Here is a 5,958-nt window from a genome sequence, read left to right as displayed (position 1 = left end):
CAGAAGCAGAAGCGGCCGGTCTTGTAAACTAGGGTTTGTAATGGAGAATTAACTTTTGTGACGCTGCAAATTATGAAATCTCCAAATGCAGTGCACAATTCTATTCTTCTTTAATGGGATAATAATGAAGCTGCTTTGCTGGTGATACTGATGGAGTTATTGCAAACAAAGTTTCAAAGGCTTTTTTTTTCTAGTGATATCAAGAATAATTTTATATTATGCTTTATTTTTATTTTTTTTTGGGCAAGTTACCACAACACCATTATCCCGTAGTTTTTAAGATCAAAGATACAACTATGTTGGTGTCCCTTGTCAATTTTACATTGTATTTTATAAAATGAAACTGCCTACTCCCAAACTGTCATTTGAAGTAAAACACATAGCCAAGTATTATTCTACACAATTTTGTTATTGTGCATTAAAAAAAAGAATATATACATGCTATCTGCCAACAGACATAACCAAAAAGAAAAAGAAAATAAAACCAGATCCTACTTTATATACAACCCGGTGATGGGGCCTTTAAATAGTATTGTACCCTATAACCGATCACTGAAGTCTAGTGATGTTGCTGTAGCCAAACTAACCGCAGCATACAAAAAAAGGTTGACCCCTATATTGCTACAGGGATCAAATAGTGGCTACTTAGAGCAACAACAAATCAACACCAGGATATGTATATGTAAAAACTATTATTTTATTAATTTAAAACCGCTTCAACATGCATCAATTGCATCCATATGCAGGGCTTGCAGCTCATGCATAAGATGTGCGTCACCAGGTGCAGCGATAATACACTGTCCTGGTGGGCACTGTGGTCAGTGAATAATCATCAAACAACAGAAAAAAAACACATAAACCCGAACACATAACAAGACAACAAACAAGTGACACATATATGACACAACCACCACACAGACAGTCCGGACGCCGGCTTATTGCCTTTTACAGTGAGGCTGGATGACAATACCCCAGTATCACTATCATGAATGCCCAATTTGGGTAAAAGACATGAGGGGACACATCATGTTGTGTCAGACTGAGGTATTTCCAGTGTCACTGTGAAGACTCCCCCAGGATAGCTAGGTGGCTAAAAAATTATTATAATAATTATGCTGTTGAACAGGGGCTTGTGGGGCATGTATGGCTGAGTAGGGGGTCCGGGTGGAGGCCCAAATGGGCTGGAATCAATGAACTCTGCCCTGTCACAAATACCAGGGGCTCTTCCCAATGGCCGTCACAAATTGTAGCGTACAACAGCTGATGGCTGTAGTTGCCTCTTGATTCACCTGCTAATTTAATTTAAGTACACAAAGCAGTCCTGTCTCCCCGCTGGAACATCAATCAGTCCATTGTTTAATCATGCAGTGATGATGAAGTATGTCACTGGGCATAATATGCCCTTAGTGCTAGTATGGGCTGATGTTGCACCCGCAGGTACAGTTGGACGAGCGTCTGTATGTGAGAATGACAGTGGGAACTGTAGAGGGTTAAATAGGAACAGAGTCTACATTACCACCCAATCGGTCAGCCTGCACGGATCCCTTTGCCGATGTCTTGATCCCCCTCACACCACTCTAGGAGCCGTCCTTAATGCTTGTATATAGTGGTGCCGCCTGCTTATTGCTGTACGTTCGTTGGCAGCGCGGGGTTGGTGGTATTGACCCACCGTGGCTCCGATATGGCAATAAAGCAGCGGGACCCGTGAGTGTGCTCATCCGCTCCGTTTCCCATCCATTTCTCCGGCACTCGTCTCCACTATCTGCCAACAGAACTTAACCAAAAAGTGCATTCTATGCATCCAAAAATATAGTAAATATACCAAATCAAATCATTATTATTCAACCCAAAAAATAATATCAAAGCAATAACTCCAAGGCCAATAATAAATAACACGTTATCTCCTCCGATTCCACAACATGTCTGGTTGACGAACGGCCGTTCAGAAAGGAACTGAAAATCGCTAAATGAAAAACGCGAAAAGAAAATCGTGAATCAACACTCACCAAACTTCTACTAACACGAAATTAGCAGAAGGAGCCCAAAGGGTGGCGCTAAAGAGCTGAAAAACCACGTAGTACGTCTAGTATGTCACTACGTTCGTAATTGTTGGCCAACATTTGTGTGACCGTGTGTATGCAAGTTTGAGCTAACGCCCTTCGGACAAAATTCCACGGTTTTGTTGACCAACAATCCGATCATGTTCACGGGGCTTAAGTCTTTTGACTAAAATGGCATTTTAGTTTTAGTCCCAATTTAGTCTTTTGGCTAAAATGCCATTTTCGTTTTAGTCCTATTTTAGTCATCTCAGTTGTTTTAGTTTTAATCGTATATTTTAGTCGACTAAAATGGTATTAAGTTAGTCGACTAAAATATTTTGGTCGACAAAATTAACACTGCTTCTACTCAGCATTATTTCTTGCCATGGACTAAGGGCTTCCCAATACCCAAAGTAGAAGCTGTACTAAATCAAATACTCAGGGAAACATTTTTCTACTTAGTGTTATACTGCAGAGGTAGAGTGCAGAGCGTGTTCTCATGGCTGCCTCATTAACTTCAGCTGCATGTCTATCTTTACAAGAATTCTTAATGTGTATCTGCATCCAGCGCTCATGAGCACATGACCTAAAAGGATCGATAAAAGAGAAGGAAGGCATCAAAGGTGGAATCTCAAGAAATAAAAATGTTTCAGTGTGTAGCACCGGGACCGGGGTTCATGAATAAATCTATCAGAAAGCAGGTTTTTTGCCTACATCAAGAAAATGTACTGCCGTCATTTCCCTACAGCAGGTTGAAATAAGGTAAACAGCTAATCCAGAACACAAGTCAAGCAGTGAACTGCCAGTGGCATGCAGGTAAACCTGCAAATGTGCTAAACTCCAGCTTATCTCAAAGGTAAACTGTACTGGGAGAAATGTGGAAAGCTTGACCTGTCCTTCTGAAACTGTGAGGCCCTGACTGTTATGTCGGCCCTCTGCTTCTAATACTATCTTAATACTGAAGTGCCATGCCACTGCTAAGCATATATGGCTCCAGTTATATAAATATCAGTTTTGGGATATAATTTACTCATTTTTTTAAATTTATTTTCATTAGGTCTATATTTTACCCAGAATGTATTATTTTAATTATTATTGTTAGTATTATTTTTTATTTATTTATTTTATTTATTTTTTAAAATATGGAACGATTCGTGCATCTGCGTGCCAGCCTTGCGCAGGGGCCATGCTAATCTTCTCTGTATCGTTCCAATTTTAGTATATGTCCTGCCAAAGCGTGGACATTTTTTTTTTTTTACCTAATTGGTGAACTGAAATGGTATAGTGAACTATTACTTTTCTCACATTTGTCTAAAGTTTTTTGATACTAATAATGCTATTGGCTATTTGGTTTTAAACACTTTAACACCGGGCACTTTGCCCCCCTTCCTGCCCAGGCCAATTTTCAGCTTCAGCGATGTCGCACTTTGAATGACAATTGCGCGGTCATGCAATACTGTACCCAAACTAAGTTTTTATCATTTTGTTCACACAAATAAAGCTTTCTTTTTGTGGTATTTAATTGACAATGGGTTTTTTAAATTTTTTTTTTTTGCTAAATAAACAAAAAAAGAACAAACATTTAAAAAAAAAACTCTTCTTCTTCGCTTCTGTTATAAAATTTTGCAAATTATGTATTTAATTATGTATGTAATTATGTATGTATGTGTTCATCATAATTTTAGGCCTGAATGAATTCTGCCACATTTCTTTGGTGAAAATAACCCAAATCAGTGTTTATTATTTAGTCTGTAGGAAAGTTATAGAGTCCACAATCTCATTTCTTGAGGCCCACAAATGTCAGGACAGTACAGATATCCCCCAAATTATCCATTTTGGAAAGTAGACAGACCAAGGTATTTAGTAAGAGGGATGGCGGGTTTTTTTTAAAGTTGTAATTTTTTTGTCACAAGTTTTTGGAAAATTAAGAAATAAATCTTTTTTTAATTTGTCAGAGGAACACTGACTGGTGAATAATATTTTTTTTCACATTCTTACAACAATTTTATTATATTGTTTTTCTTTTTTTTTTAATATTTTTTTTTTAACACACTTTGACTATAGCAATATAATGTTACCATAGTAACATTGTACTACTCTGGGGAAGTGATTAGTATTTATTTATTTTTTTACACATTATGGGATTGATTTACTAAAGGCAACTCTACTCTGCACTACAAGTGCACTTGAACGTACACTTGGAAGTGCAGTCGCTGTAAATCTGAGGGGAACATCTGAAATCAGGGGAAGCTCTGCTGATTTTATCATCCAATCATGTACAAGCAAAAATGCTGTTTTTTTTTTCCTTGCATGCCCCCCTCTGATCTACAGCGACTGCACTTCCAAGTGCATGTGCAGTGCACTTGTAGTGCAAAGTGGATTTGCCTTTAGTAAATGAACCCCTATGTTAGCATATAGCAGTGCATTACATTGCTATATGCAAGCATTTTACTGAATAAAATCAATTAATTCCTTTTCTTTTGTTGTGATTAGCTGTGATTGGTCAGAGCTAATCACATGGAACAGGTGGGCTGTGTTTGGCCCAGTCTGTACCATAGGTTTAAACTGACCAATCACAGCTAGCAAAACAATTGTATACTTGAAAGGAAGCCATCTATCGTATACAACTGTCATGTGACCTGCTGTAATTGGTTACAGCAGTCACATGGTACCGGAATCAGGCCAGTACAGTAATCAGTCATCGGCTGTGTCCAGTAGATGCAGCCAGTGATGGATCGTGCCTCTCCACGGCCCAGCGGCATACCCGTGGGGCTCAATCCGGGAGGACATCATAGGACATCTGCAGGATTGATGAGAAGTTCCCACAGACATCATTATGCTATACGCCGGGTGGGAAACGGTTAAATATGACCCAGACGAGGGGATATTGTATTGATATCGGATTGATATGGAGATGTCCTTATGTTTTTTCTAGGCCCCGATGAAGGGGGCTCTCTTGGGCCCCCCAAAACTCGTTGACTACTTTTTGATTTGTCCCTCTGACTTTTATTGGAATAAAATTGTATCTGGACCTTTTAGTAGTGTGGCGTTTCAATTTCCATTTATGTTACATTACACTACAAGCCATGGAGACTGTGGAGATCCTCTGGGGTGTAGAACCCAGGAATCAGATCATTTACATTGACATCAATACTTTAATATAGCAATACAAGTGAGATAACCCTACAGGCCCAACACTATTTTTACACTTTCCTCATCTAATGCTATCTGGGACATTGATCTGGAACAGATACGCCACTCAATAGTTTTGACTTTAGGCAATTAGCATTTTCTTAAAGATGTCAGCGAAGGCAGGCCTCACATTTTTCTCAGTACAGGTTTCCTTTAATCTAAATTTCTGTTTGCCATCTGAGGTAGGTTTAAAGCAGATGTAAACCCTAATATAATAATAAAAATGCCATAAATCTATCCTATTTTGTAGACGCTATAACTTTTTCACAAACCAATCAATATACGCTTATTGCAATTTTTTTTTACCAAAAATATGTAGAAGAATATATAATTGGTCTAAACTGAGGAAAATAATTGTTTTTTTTTATAAAAAACTGTGGGATATTTATTATAGCAAAAAGTAAAAGATATTGTGTTTTTTTTTTCAAAATTGTCGCTCTTCTTTTGTTTATAGCACAAAAAATAAAAACCGCAGAGGTGATCAGATACCACCAAAAGAAAGCTCTATTTGTGGGAAAAAAAGGACTTCAATTTTGTTTGGATACAGGGTAGCAGGACCGCGCAATTGTGAGTTAAAGCGACGCAGTGCCGTATCGCAAAAAATGGCCTGGTCATTGAGCAGCCAAATCTTTCGGGGCTGAAGTGGTTAAACAATTACTTCTGTTCAGTCTTCTCAGAACTAAATTGCACAAACATTAACAAGTTGGGGAATCATATTGATTCTAGT

General features: G+C 38.3%; 1 non-coding gene across 1 annotated transcript; it reads right to left on the bottom strand.

The window, feature by feature from the left end:
• Positions 1–3,175: 3,175 nt before the first annotated feature.
• Positions 3,176–3,282, bottom strand: LOC141125003 (U6 spliceosomal RNA). Its single transcript, XR_012241312.1, has one exon. It is a non-coding gene; the product is annotated as a U6 spliceosomal RNA (small nuclear RNA).
• Between the last annotated feature and the right edge of the window lie 2,676 nt (positions 3,283–5,958).

Source organism: Aquarana catesbeiana, linkage group LG01, assembly GCF_042186555.1.
Source record: "Aquarana catesbeiana isolate 2022-GZ linkage group LG01, ASM4218655v1, whole genome shotgun sequence".
Classification (NCBI taxonomy): domain Eukaryota; kingdom Metazoa; phylum Chordata; class Amphibia; order Anura; family Ranidae; genus Aquarana; species Aquarana catesbeiana.
The sequence above is the reverse complement of the archived record's forward strand: the minus strand, read 5'-3'. Positions and strand labels throughout refer to the sequence as shown.